We start from the raw sequence: 15,072 nt of genomic DNA on the forward strand, positions 1-15,072 counted from the left end.
ATAGTGCTGGGCATTTAGTAAAAAATGTTATGAGTACTCGTGGACTTGATTCTTTGCTAAGTTCAAGTCTCACAATCACACACACAATGTCTATAGTTAAAATACAACACTAATACTCTTATGCAGAAAAGTTTTCAGCTCAGATTGTACCACTTTAGATGCCACTTATATGACAAACAAAACAAAAAGTTATTTTCCTCCCTCAGAATGCCTTCAATATTTTAGCAAAGTAGTCAGGCTCCCATTCTTCCTTCCTTCTCTCTTTTATCCATCCATTCATTCACTCAATGCATATGTACTAACCACTCAATGTGTACAAGGTGCTGTGGGAAAAATCAAGGTGTATCAGATTTGCTTAATGCTGATTGGTGAGATGAGACTTGCTCTGACTCATCAGATTGTAAAAGGAGGAACCACACACCAAGAAAGGAGTGCCAGAGAGTAAGCTCAGTTGGGGATGGGCTTCTGCAGGGCGATTATCCAACCACTTCAACAGGGCATGTAGATCAGGTGATAAAGAGATAACCAAGAGCACTTCCAAATTTTGCATGTATTGATGAAGTAATATGGAGTAGTTTGTGCGACAGAACTACGGGGAAATACTCCATGCCCTTTTGAATTGCTGCCAGAAAAATGCTGAAAACAAAAATGAGCAAGATTATGAAAAAGCATTCAAGTAAGCCCAGGATGGAGAGTCAAGAAGACAAAGTAATCATAATATTAAGATAGGATGTAAAGAAATAAATGTGGATATTTAGGCAAGAGCTATTTTAAATTGTTAAGTGATTATAAGAATACTTAATTAGTACTTAAGGACTTGTATTTTTTAAGCAAGCTCTAGTGGGTTATTATATTTTATTTTAAAAGTCAAAGTTAAATCCACACGTGCTAGTGAGTTAATAAGGCATCAAGTTGCAGAAACTCATAGAGAAATGATCTCAGCCTAATTCCCCTGCCTCTTTCAGTTTCCCATCTTAAAGTGGCTTATTCACCAGGTCTAACAAAGCCAGGTAATGCTGTGCATCCGATGGCAGCTATAGTGAATGGGAGATAGTTCGCCTGCAGAGTTATCCCTGCCCCTTTCAACTGAATTACCAGCCGTGAAAGGTCATAACACATTACAGCAATTACATTTGCTTAGAAGTCTTTTATAGTGAGGATTGATATTTTAGCATCAGCAGTACTCAGCATCTATGCCTCCTGGTAAATCACCTTATTAAGCTTGTTGATAGAGAAAATCATACATGAAAAACAGAAACAATAACCCAGGTTTCCTTCTGGCCATCTGTGGCATTTAATTTTGTGCTTATGAGCCAAAAAATACCTCAGGTGATATGCTTTTTTAAATACAAAAATAAAATGTACCGTGGCATTTAGGAAATGCAAACAGAGCTCTGTTAAATCTGTACATTTCAAGGGAGTAGTCCTTTCCATTAAGTTTATTATATTTACATTTTACAACAGCAAAGATTTCACTGAACACTCCTAGCCACTGGTCAAAGTTTATCATCATTATTAACAGTTTTATGTTCCTATCATCAAATCTTGATGTGCTAGAGTGAATGGGAGCCCTTGACCACAGAGAGTGACAAGCAAAAAGCAATTCACCAGCACAGCAGTGCATGCTGAGCACTCGTTCTGAGCAGTTGCTGCTTAGGCACTTTACATACATCACTTTATGCTATCTTCTCATAGCTGTGAGGTCAATATGATAATGCCTCAATTTTACAGATAAGGGAACTAAAGCATAGGGACATTAAGTCACTTTCCCAAGGTTAATGGAATTCAACCAAGATTTATTCCAAATCTGTGTTTTTCCCCAACATACAATGCAACTTCCCTAGTTTAAATACTTTCTTTCTCAGGTAGTAAGTCTCAGGGGACAGACAAGTTAAGAAAATACACAGCTTCAAGTAGCTTCAGAGAAGTATGTGGATAATAAATCCCTAATGGATTATTTCAGATAAGTAAAGCATTTGGGGACTGTTCCTGACCTTTCAGTTTGTCAGAGAAGACTATACCTTTCTAACATGCATCTCTTGGCACCACTCTCAAGATGCAAGTGAACAGATAATGGATCTGATCCAATATGGCGGTTCTCTTTTCAAGCAAGTTCAAAAAGCCTTCGTCAAATAAGTGAATACATGTGAGTAGCAACCATCTTCATTCTGAGGTGACCAGAATCACCTCAGGTGACCATCCACAAACACATCAGCATCTTTGTCCACTGTCACCTCCTTCCCAATTACCTTATTGGAAGACGGGACTTGTTCCCTCTTTCCTAGAGCCCATCCTTTCCTGCTTCCTAAGGTCTCACTCCATCAATCGGGCCTCTTTGTATCCTCAATTTATTCTACTTTTCTGGCTCCTTCTAGTCAGTGGAAAGTCTTGCCCAACAAAAAAAGGAAAATACAAAAAAACCCCACAACCCTCTCCATCCTACTCCTCTCTTGACATACTATACTTCCTTTCCTTTTCAGAGCCTGGCTTCTTGAAAGGGTGTTCTATAATGTTCATTCAATTTCCTGACTACCTACCCATCCCACAACAATCTGGCTACTGCACTCAACATTCCACTGAAATTAGCCTTGCAAAGTTACACATCGTCTCCTGGTCGCTTAATTCAATGGACACCATGTGCTTTGCCAGCTCATATATTAAAATTAGAAAGATGTGGAGAAGATTATCATGGTCTCTGGGCAAGAATGACAAGTAAATTCATGCAGAGTCTCATATTTTTATAGGAATTCATTTTGTTATATATAGACATATATCTAGATATAGAGAATATATTTGCATATAGAAAAAGTCTGGAAAGATATACCTCAAAATTTTAACAGTAGCTATGCTGGGTGATGAGATTTGGGGCAATTCTTAAGTTATACATAATTACATATATTTTTTCACCTCATATATTTATATATGTGTGTATATATACATATATATAAATATACACATATACATATTCAACTTACACAATGATCACATATTTCTTATCTAAATAAAAATAAATAAATATACAACCTCAAAATATCCAGTGGCTCCTTTTCAGTTCTTATCTTATTTGATCTGTCAGCAGTATTTGACAGTATTGTTCTCTTTCCTTGGCTTCAAAGACATTACTTTCTCCTGGTCTTCCTCCACCCTCTTGTCATCTTGTTCTTAGTCTTCTTGGTGGCTTCCTCTTCTATACCCATGCCCTTTATGTTAGTACCTTGAATTCCATCATTGTCCCTTGTCTCTCCCTGCTTGACACACAGTCTCTTGGCAGTCTCATTCATGTCTGTGGCTTACATTATGCTGAAAACTCCCAAATCTATTTCTCTAGCTCAGGGCTCCTGCCTGGGTTCCAGTCTCCTATATGCAACTATTTAGGAGGTTTCAAACAGTTCAAAACCAAAATGCTTAAAGGTCAACTCAACATCTTTCACCTCAAATTGGTCCAACTCCTGAATTCACATGTCAATAAACAGAACCACTATCAAGCCCTGTCAGAAATGTAGGAGTCATTTTTGACTCCTTTCCTTTCTCTTACCTCCTACATCAACTCTAAAAATTCTGTCTTCAATATTTCCCAAACATCACTTTTTTTTCTCTATCATCACTGCCTTAATTAAGGCTCTCATCATTTCTTCCTTAGATTATTGAATCAGCCTCTTGACTGTCATGTTGCCTTCAATCTTAGCCTCCTCTGATCCCTCCTCTATTCTGCAGTCTTAGTGGTTTTTCCAAAATGTAAATTACATCATGTCACTCTCTGTTGAAAAGCCTCTGATGACTTTCATTGCCTCAGGATCAAGTTCCAATTATATTTACTATCCTCCAGTATAGACTTATTACTCAGCATTCATCCACCTTGCATGTTAAGTCTTTGTAAAACTCTAGACTTACTGAATTACTAGCTGTTCTGCAAACATTCAATATTTTGTGATGCCTCTAAGCCTTTGCCCATGTCACTCCAACTATAGGGATGCTCTTTCCCTGTTTTCTTTACTTGACTTACTCTCAGTTATCCTTTGAGACTCAACTCAGGCATCATTTCTTGATCTGCTCAGACCCACTCTTGCTCTGAGAGCACATTGTGCTTCCCTCTACTGTGCTATACATCACACTGTATTTGAACTGTTCTTTTATTTGTCCCTTTCACACTAGAATGTTGAGAACCTTGAAGACAAGACTGTGAATTTAACATTTTTTGAATAAACACATAAGTAAATGATTGGCATAAAAGAGGCAGCCACTTCCCAGGTGATGTGATATGAGGGAGATACAAAACAAGGTTTCTTGAACAAATTTACCCACAAAATATTATTCTTCATTCTTCAAAAGCCACTAAAGTAAACATAGTTTCATCTAAGGGTATTTGTTCAACCCCAATACTGACGGCTTAAAGAACTCAAAATTCAGGAAGAGCACCAGGAAAAAATTCAGAACTTGAACTAGAGCCATCCCTCCTGACAAACATAAAGTCTTCTGAGCAGGCACTTTGCTGCAGGAACGCCATGATGTAATGCAGGAAACACAGCACCTGAAGTAGGAAAATGAGTTTCTAGTTATATCTTCACTTCCCAGCCACCCAGACGATTCTCTCAGCAAATCTCCTGCTTTATCTGAAACTGTAGGGCAGCACCTTTATGAGCCTGAAAGAACCAGATGGTCTTCTGTATTCCACTCAGCACTAAAATAAATAATTATAACATTTCAGTAAGAAAGCTTCTCACAAGTTATTTTCAGTTCTTATAATACAAACCAGATGATACACTAACTACATATGATTATCTAGGGGTTTATTTAAGAGATTCCTTAAGGACTACTAAGTAATCTTTGTTAACCAAATTTAAATACTGTCTTTCACACAGTGATATTACTGACTTCATACAGGAAGACATGGCTCTCCATTGGTCCTTCAACACTAAAGAGAGATTACCTATAGTCAATGGGTAGAACCTTGGTCCACGCTTCTATCTCTCCTCTGACCAAACAAAAGTATGTATTAAATGCTCCCTTTGACTAGAATGGAAACAGAGGAAAACAAATGGCCTCAAATAGTATTTAAGACAGAATTATATTTAAAGTATAATATAACTAATATGGAAAATACTGCATCGCACAGACATCTTCCTCTACTAACTCCTCAAAGCCTGATGTTCATTTTCTTAAGCACAATCTCAACTCATTCAAATATCGTGTATCCATAGGTCTGGGTTAGGGCTGGATCCTTCTCCAGCCCAAGGAAGAAGATCATAATTATTCTATGGCAATTATGTGGAGTTCCACATAATTGGAATTTCTTCTTTGCCATTCTTAGTTCCAGTTTGGGTTTGTCCCCAAATGATATCTGACAGCAAGTCAGCTACGGACTCCTGGGAAAGGTTTTCCTGGAGAACAGACAGACATGTGTTTCTCCCCTGTGCACTACTGTAACTATATGTGACACATTGCATCCATTTGTGACAATGAGGGAAGAAAATGACAACAGCTGAGGATAGAAGAGTAGAAGGAAGGAACACACTTTGGTCTTTTATGACAATAATACATTCAATTAGCCAAGACTGAAACTATCTTACCTTTAGAAACAATGGATATGAGTTCATATTATTTGTAGCCCCAAAGCCCATAACTGACATACTGCTACTGATTGTTTCAAATAGTATTCCTTGTGTTGAAACTGGTAGACTTGTGGTACACAGGAAGAGGTGAGTAAACTGCAGTCCATAGGCCAAATCTGCTCACCTCCTGCTTTTGTAAATAAAGTTATTATTGGAATATGGCCACTCTTTTTCGTTTTGTCTATGGTTGCTTGCTGGTTACAACAGCAGATTTGAGTAGTTGTGGCAGAGACTGTATGGCCCACGTTGGAAAATATTTAGTATCTGGCTCTTTACAGAACAAGTTTTCCAGCCCCTATTCTATACCAGTAGATCTCAACTCGGGGGCTATCTCACTCAGACAATATTTCCAGGGGCCATGTGGGATGTCCCAATCATTGAGAAGTTCTATAGGGCCAGGGTTGTTTGATATTGTGTAAAGTTTCACACTACAAAGGACACCACCACCCAAAATGCCAGTAGTGATCCTGTTGAGAATACTACTCATGCTCACTATAATAACCCTTACCTTAATTGTGTGCCATGTCTTGGGCCACATGAATTGTTTTTTACATTTCAGCTACCACCACAAGCTTGGTGGATTTACCAGCATGGGTAAACAGCAAACTAGAAGTAGAGTACTGAACAATTGGTCCTCATTAGATATTCATTGATTAATTAGAGGAAATATATTTATCATTATTTGGGGCATTTTTTTCTAATTAGCATTTTCTGTTTGGGGGGATTGCTCCCCAATGTAAACACATCTTTCTAAGTTGTGTTCTAAAATATAAGCTAGCTCTGCATGCAAATTTTATTGAAGCATATTTTATTTTATACTCATGAATTTTTAAGTGCTTTCTACTTTCAATTTTACAGAGTGATTATAATTTCTTTGGAGTTCCTTTTATATTAAGAAGTGTTTTATAAATAATGATAATTATTCTAATTCCAGCTTTAATAAGAAGACCTTAAAATATTTTATTGGAAGGAACTAAATGAGCCTCACTATAGAGATCGGAATTTGAAAGAAAATATGCATCTAAAACCACTGCAACTGTTTCACAACTAAGAAATATATACCATTAACTATATAGTCAGCCAAAATATGAAAATTATAGGGGTTAGAAATATGTGAATTGTGTTCATAAAAAACAATTCAAGGGATAGAAAACAAATCTATCTCGTAGGTCATTTTATTTAATTTTCCTGACCAATTCCTTGTGGTTAGAAAGATACAGCATCTCCTCATTGTTGTAAATGCCCCTGGGATTTAACCCATAGAGGTGACTGAGTTATGACATAGAGAGGTCAATGCCATTCAAAGAAGCTTAACACTCAGCTTCCAAGAGAAAGACGCATGTCACATATTGTAGGGCCACATGGGGAAGCAGCAAGTTTAGCCAGGAAAGGAGGATGAGCAGAGACCACGGCCAAGAGTTTTTATTGTGGTTTCCAGTGGAAGGAATGGGTGAGGCAGGATAGGTAAATTTGAGTAAGTTTAGGATTGACTAGTTTGAATAATTTTAGTGGGCTCTGAATGAACTACAGGGATAGTCCCTAGTTGTCTAGTACCTGGCCCTGGGGTGATTGAGGGCAGGAGAAATGTTGGCTGGGTGTGTGAGAGTTAGATAAAGGAGGTGGTTGCAGATAAGAGCTTTGGATTGGTTGGTTTACATATAAAAGGCACACTCCCAGGTAAGTTGTTTTCTATCTTTAGGAATTAGCTAGATGTGCAAGGGGCAGTCTCTCCAGAACTAGCAAGGCACCAAGATGTCAAAACAACATAAAATACAGAAAATAAAAAATATGATTAATACACTGGTACAAACACATGCCCGGAGAGCTTCCCTTCAGCAGCCTCTCATCTTTCTATCATCTATCAAGACACTGGGGTTCCCTGTACCTAGATCGGTCAGCACCTGGCTCCCATTCTTTACCCCAATCTCAGCTCTTATCCTGGATGACCTCGAAGTCTTTGCGTCTAAACCACCTTACATCCCAACCTGTCATGTCTCTGACTTTTCCTTCTTTCCGTCTCAGCCACCCATTTCTATAACCACCTTCTTGGCCTAGTAATCACCAGAACCATCACCACCTCCAAATGCAGTGCTGGGAGCTCTAATGCCAACTTAAAAATAATTAATCAGCTTCAAGCTAGGTTTTTCTTATGTTAAAAAAGATTACCAAAATGTTCCCAAGATCAAAATATCTGAAAGAGCATCAGTACAAGTTTGAGAAACAAGGACTCTTTACTCTTCTGCATAGACAGTGTTTTGAAGATAAGTTAGTACTCTACTTTTTGAATTAAAAATTTTAATTTTCGTATATTTTACCTCTGAAATTCAACTTCCAGTAGTTTATCTCACTGATAAAACTTATAAAATATGATTCTCGCTATGTTTATGTTCTCATAATATTTGGGCAACTGTGCAAAGGCCAATGTGGCTGGAGTATAGAGGAAGACTAAAGGGAAAGATGGAACTTGAGGACAGGGAAGGGGACAGGTCACATGAGGGCTCACAGGACAAGGACAAAAACCTGGACTTTATTCTCAGTGCAAAAGGGAACAAATGTGGGGTTTTCAGCAGTAGAGTAATCAGCTTACATCAATTTTTATTATATCTTTCACCATGCACACAACTACTCCAAAGGCAGAGCAGTTATGTTTCAGAAAAATACATCTGAAGGGCACAGCTCTGAAGAGTGGCTAAGAGGATGAAGCTGCTGCCTATGAGACAAGAGAGTAAAAACTCATGGAAAAAAAATCTAAAAAGCTAAGGACAACATGGTGAAGTTGAAGAAAATGAAATGAAGAAAGAAGTTGGTGAAGGTGGGAAAAAGTAAGCCAGAGGTTATCTAAACGCTACAGGAGAAAAATTTCATCAGGGAAAACATCTTTATAACAAATTAGGTGATACTCATGGCTGAAATGAGAAATCAGCAGGAATAATCTGAATTGCTTCCATGGGACAAAAAATAATTCCGTCTGAACCCACACTCTTAAGAGAAATATTATTAATTCTTTAAGAGCATAAATACTTAGTTTTTCAATAAAACTTTTATAAAGAAAAAATTCAGTTGTTCCACAATTGACAACTTCACAAACTTCAAGCAACTTTACCAATTTGAGATAATTAACTTTTAATGTGTTTTTAAAATAGGAAAAACTTAGGTCAAAATAATCAACTAAGTTTCACAAGGACCTTCTCAAGAACGACTTAAAATCACAAATATCCTATTTTTAATAAATCTATTCTATAACAACATATATATATTCAATCTACTAAGCAAAGAAATCATCATTCCATGTTATAACATCCTTATGATTTGGCACTGTGTCAAGGCTATTCAAGAAACAGTATGCTTCCCCTCATTAAGTAGAATGTCTGTATTAAACAGCAAGTTTTAAAAACATCAAGTATCAAAAACCTTGAACAAGAATGTTAACACTTTCATGATGTGTAGTTAAACATTAAATACATTAACAATAGATTTCAAAAACAAATCATCAATTGAATATGTTTGATCCAGGAGTTACTTATGTGAAAAATTTCTAAACCATCTGAAGCACAAAAGATTAACTGTCAAAATACACTACAGTGGAATTCCATTTTGACACAAACAACAGAAAGTAAGATCTAACAGAGAAGCATCATGATATAACAAGAAAAGTCAATCATATGTTTATGGAGACAGAATTTAACCTTTGATGTAATCGCAGTTAAGATATAACCAGCCCCGAATAATGAAACTGCATTTTATCTGTTCTACCAGATTCGCCACACACCCATGGGAAACCTGCTGATGGAAGGAGGCGGCAGGCAGTGCTGTACAGATTTACAGGATGACAATCTTCCCACAAACTTCCCTGAAAGTAGCTCTGAGAATGTGGATGTGTAACCTATACTGATTCAAACCCTCCTTGCACATTTCAAGCAACTCTGGGAGTTTCCTCACTTCTTAGATTCATATGCTAACTTGTTTTCATGGTTTATAGGACAATAGAAAGCCATTGCTGAAATAACTAAGAACCACAGGCTTTCAGAGCTGGAAGACACCTGGTTTTTTTAAACAACACATTCTTTGTTTGACGGCAAAGCCATCCATATCTTTAGAAACAAGTCTGTAACTCTTCCCTTCATGTGTGAGCTGTGATCTCATAAGATGATAAAGCCAAAACACATTCCCAGAGCTGCAGCCCCCAAAACTCCTGCCAGAGAAGCAGTCTTGAAGAGAAGCAGTTACACAGAAGGTAAGACCCAGGGACAGGAGACCTTGGAAAACCTGTATCTAACTACACATCTTTACCAAACTTAGAATCAACGTTCAGGACCTAAGCAGAAATTACTAAATATTTAAAAACTTTATTTATATAAGATTTTTATAAATGTTCTGGAAAATTTCCTTACTATTATAGTCTCCATGTCCCTACCCCCATCTCAGACCTTTCCAAATAACTCACCACACTAGCCCCAGAGGAACTGTTCTAAACTACAATCCAATGTTGTCTTTCTACCTAAAATCCTTCCATGATTTGCCATCATCTCCTACCACACATGGTGGTTTACCATCTAGCCCTACTTAGCTGTCCACAATGTCCCTCATGCCTCCTCATCATACTTTCCAGATTTACTTTCATTTTCCACACCTTTCCCATTTTCTCAGGACTCCAAATAGACACACACACACACATACAAATCAACTTGGCATTCCTAGGACACATGCCCACCTACACATACAGGACTATGCAAAACTGCTCCCTTTGTGTGCTTCTCTCTTGCCTAGCAAACAAATTCCCACTGATCTTTCACGTCTCAACAAAAGCATGATGTCTTCTGTGTTTCTTGATTCATGCACCACTCTAGGCAGAAATGTGAAGACTTGGCATAACAACTTACTCTTATTTTAATGATGTTTATATGTTCTTCCCTCAAACAGGCAGAGTCTCTTTCATTTTCACACTCTCAGAACCAAGTACGGTGCCTGTTATAAGGAGACCTTTAAATCAATGTATCAATTAAATCAATAATTCAGTACATAAATGTTTTTATGAACTTGAAAAATTCATTTCTATTTATTCTGCATTTATATGTGCTTACAAATTAGGAAATCATGCAAATTAAAAACGTCTATTTCATTGGAAGATGACAGAATTTCCCACTGTACAGCAAATAAGAAATAATATTTATGCCCTGGACATTTACATCTTACAGATACTTAAAAGAGAAAAAGGAAAGGAGAAGAGTGCATTCATCTTGCATTAGTGGTTGCATAACAATATTGGGACAATATTGACAACCTTAGAGTTTTAAGCAAAGGTTTAATTTTTCTTTGTTTAGCTTTTAGTTTTTAATCAGTATTTTTAATTTTTTATTTAGACTTTATCTTTTAGAGATGTTTTAGGTGTACAACAAAATTGAGAGGTACAGATATTTCCTATATCCCCCAGTCCCCACATATGCACAGCGCCCCCCCCCACCCCCCCACTTTATCAACATTACTCTCCAGAATGGTACATTTTTTTTACCAAGGATTAAACTGCATTGACTCATCATAATAACCTAAAGTTCACAGTTTACCTTAGGGTTCTCTCTTGGTGTTCTACATTCTATTGGTTTAGATAAATGTATAATGACATACATCCATCATTATAATATCGTACAGAGTATCTTCATTGCCCTAAAAACTCTCTGTGCTCTGCCTATTCATCTCTTTACCCTTTTCCAACTCCCTCTGGCAACCACTGACCTTTTTATTGTCTCCATGGTTTTGCCTTTTCCAGAATGTCATATAGTTGTAATCACACAATATGTAGCCTTTTCAGACAGTCTTCTTTCACTTAGTAATATGCATTTACGGTTCCTCCATGTCTTTCCATGGCTTAATAGCTGATTTCTTTTTAGCCCTGAATAATATTCCATTGTCTGGATGTACCCCAGTTTAGTTGTCCATTCAACCATTGAAGGACACCTTGATTGCTTCTGAAATTTGGCAGTTATGAATGAAGCTGCTATAAACATTCTTGTGTAGGTTTTGTGTAGATATAAGTTTTTAACTCCTTTGGGTAAATACCAAGGAGTGGGATGGCTGGATCATATGGTAAGAGTATGTTTAGTTTTTTAAGAAACTTCCAAACTTTTTCAAAGTGGCTGTACCATTTTGCATTCCCACCAGCAATGAATGAGAGTTCCTGTTGCTCCACATCCTCACCAGCATTTGGTGTTTTCAGTCTTTCAGATTTTGGCCATTCTAATCAGTGTGTATGGGTATCTCATTGTTTTTTTAATTTGCATTTCCCTGATTATTTACCATATGTATGTCTTCTTTGGTGAGATGCTTCTTAAGGTCTTTGGCCCACTTTTTAATTGAGTTGTTTATTTTCTTCCTTTTTTTTTTTTTTTTTTTTTTTTTTTTTTTTTGCTGAGGAATATTCACCCTGAGCTAACAGCCAAACTGGAGCATGCCCAACTTAATCACCAGGACACCGGAGCTGGCCCAGGTTGTTTGTTTTCTTATCACTGAGTTTTAAGGGTTCTTACTGTACATTTTTTATGAGTCCTTTATCCGATGTGTCTTCTGCAAGTATTTTCTCCCACTCTGCGGCTTATCTTCTAATAGAAGTGTTGGCTATTCTGGGCCTTTTGCCTCTTCATATAAACTTTAAAATCAGTCTGCCAATATCCATAAAGTAATTTGCTGAGATTTTGATTGGGATTGCATTAAGTCTGTAGATCAAGTTGGCAAGAAGTGATATGTTGACAATATTGAGTCTTCCATGGACAACTTATCCATGAAGTTGTCACGTCTCTCCGGTTATGTAGCTCTTTGATTTTGTTCACCAGAGTTTTATGTTTTTCCTCACACAAATCTAAAAATATTTTGTTAGATTTATATCTAAGTATTTAATTTTCTTGGGTACAGATGTAAATGATACTGTGTTTTTAAGTTTAGATTCCACATGTTCATTGTTAGTATATAGGAAAGCAAATGACTTTTGTATGTTAACATCATATTCTGCAACCTTGCTATAATCATTTATTAGTTCCAGGAGTTTTTCTGTTGACTATTTTGAAGTTTTCTATATAGATGATAGTCATTTGCAAACAAAGAGTTTTATGTCTTCCTTTCCAATCTGTATACCTTTTATTTCCTTTGCTTGCCTTATTGCATTAGTATAATCTTCCACCATGACTCTGAAAAGGAGTGGTAAGAAGGTACATCCTTGCCTTCTACGTGATCTTGGTTGGAAAGCTTTGATTTTCTCCCTATTAGGTGTGATGTAAATTGTAGAATTTTTGTAGATACTCTTTATCAAGTTGAGGAAGTTCCCGTCTACTACTAGTTTATAGAAAGTTTTATCATGAATAGGTATCAGATTTTGTCAAATGCTTTTCTGCATCTATTGATATGATCATGTGATTTTTCTTTTTTAGTCTGTTGATGTGATGGATTGCATTATTTGAGTTTCAAATGCTGAACCAGCCCTGCATACCTGAGATAAATCCCATTTGGCGATGACATATAATTCTTTTTATATTTTTTTGGATTCCATTTGCTAATAGTTTGTTGAGAATTTTTGCATCTATGTTCAAGAGAGATAATTGTCCATGGTTTTCTGGTAGTATCTTTGTCTGGTTTTGGTGTTAGAACAACGCTGGCCTCACAGAATTAATTAGGAAGTATTTCCTCTGCTTTTATCCTCTGAAAGAAATTATAGAGAATTTGGTATAATTTCTTCCTTAAATGTTTTGTAGAATTCACCAGTGAATCCAAGTAGGGCTAGTGCTGTCTGTTTTGGAACATTATTAATTATTGATTCAAATTTTTAATTAGATATAAGCCTATTCAGATCATCTATTTCCTCTCGTGTGATTTTTGGCAGATTGTGTCTTCTCAGGAATTTGTCCATTTCATCAAAGTTATCACATTTATGGTCACAACTGTTCATAATATTCCTTTATTATCCTTCTAATTCCCAGGGAATCTGTAGTCATGTTCCCTCCTTCATTTCTGTTATTAGTAATTTGTGTCTTCTCTGTTTTTCCTAGTTATCCTGGCTAGGGGCTTATCAATTTTATTAATCTTTTGAAAGAACCAGCTTTTGGTTTCATTGATTTTCTTTATCAAATTTCTGTTTTCAATTCATTCATTTCTGCTCTAATACTTACTATGTTTTTTTTTTCTTCTGCTTACTTTGAATTTAATTTGCTCTTCTATTTTCCCAAGGTGAAATCTAAGTTCTTTATTTTAGATCTTTATTTTTTTCTAATATATGCACTCAATGCTATAAATTTCCCTCAAAGCACTGCTTTCACTTCATCCCACAAATTTTGATGTGGTATTTTCATTTTCATTTAATTCAAAATATTTTAAAATTTCTCTTGAAATTTCATCTTTGATCCACGTGTCATCCAGAAGTGTACTGTTTAATTTCTGCATATTTTGGGATTGTGCAGTTATCTTTCCATTATTGATTTCTTATTTAACTCCATTGTGGTCTGAGAGCAGACGCTGTATGATTTCTCTTCTTTTAAATTTGTTAAGGTGTGTTTTATGGCCCAGAATGTGGTCTATCTTGGTGAATGTCCCATGTAAGCTTAGGAACATGTGTATCCTGCTGTTTTTTGATGAAGTAGTCTATAGATATCAATTATATCCAGTTAATTGACAGCGTTGTTGAGTTCAATATTTTCTTACTGATTTTCCACCTGCTGGATCTGTCCATTTCTGAGAGAGGCGTGTTGAAGTCTCCAACTATGATAGTGAATTCATCTATTTCTCCCTTCAGTTCTATCAGTTTTTGCCTCACATACTTTGATGCTCTGTTGTTAGGCAAATACATGTTAAGAATTATTATGTCTTCTTGGAGAACAAACCCCCTTATCATTATATAATGCCTTTCTTTAACCCTGACTACTTTTCTTATTTTGAAGTCTACTCTATCTGAAATTAATATAGCTACTCCTGCTTTCTTTTTGTAAGTGCTAGCATGGTATATTTTTCTCCATCCATTTACTTTTAATCTATATGTGTCTTTATATTTAAAATTGGTTTCTTACAGACAACTTACAGTTGGGTCATGTTTTTTGGTCCATTCTAACAGTCTCTATCTTTTAAATGGTGCATTTAGACCAATGACGTTAAAAGTGATTGTTGATATAGTTGGATGAATATCTACCATGTTCAATCATGTTTTCTATTTGTTGCCCTTGTTCTTTGTTCCTGTTTTTGTGTTCCACCCTTTTCTGCTTCTTGTGGTTTATTTTTTTTTTTTTTGAGGAAGATTAGCCCTGAGCTAACTGCTGCCAATCCTCTTTTTGCTGAGGAAGACTGGCCCTGAGCTAACATCCCTGCCCATCTTCCTCTACTTTATATGTGGGAAGCCTACCACAGCATGGCATGCCAAGCAGTGCCATGTCCGCACCCAGGATCTGAACCGGCAAACCCCGGGCCGCCGAAGCAGAACATGCGAACTTAACCG

At 36.6% G+C, this 15,072-nt stretch overlaps 1 protein-coding gene and 1 non-coding gene across 10 annotated transcripts in view; one reads left to right on the forward strand and one right to left on the reverse strand.

Annotated features, from left to right (window-relative positions):
- Nucleotides 1-15,072, reverse strand: part of CTNNA2 (catenin alpha 2) — a 1,085,794-nt gene that overhangs the window by 963,334 nt on the left and 107,388 nt on the right. The gene's annotated exons all lie outside the window — the stretch shown is intronic.
- Nucleotides 2,638-2,740, forward strand: LOC111768250 (U6 spliceosomal RNA). The gene has a single exon (XR_002800429.1). It is a non-coding gene; the product is annotated as a U6 spliceosomal RNA (small nuclear RNA).

The sequence above is a fragment of the Equus caballus genome, chromosome 15 (assembly GCF_041296265.1).
Source record: "Equus caballus isolate H_3958 breed thoroughbred chromosome 15, TB-T2T, whole genome shotgun sequence".
Taxonomy (NCBI): domain Eukaryota; kingdom Metazoa; phylum Chordata; class Mammalia; order Perissodactyla; family Equidae; genus Equus; species Equus caballus.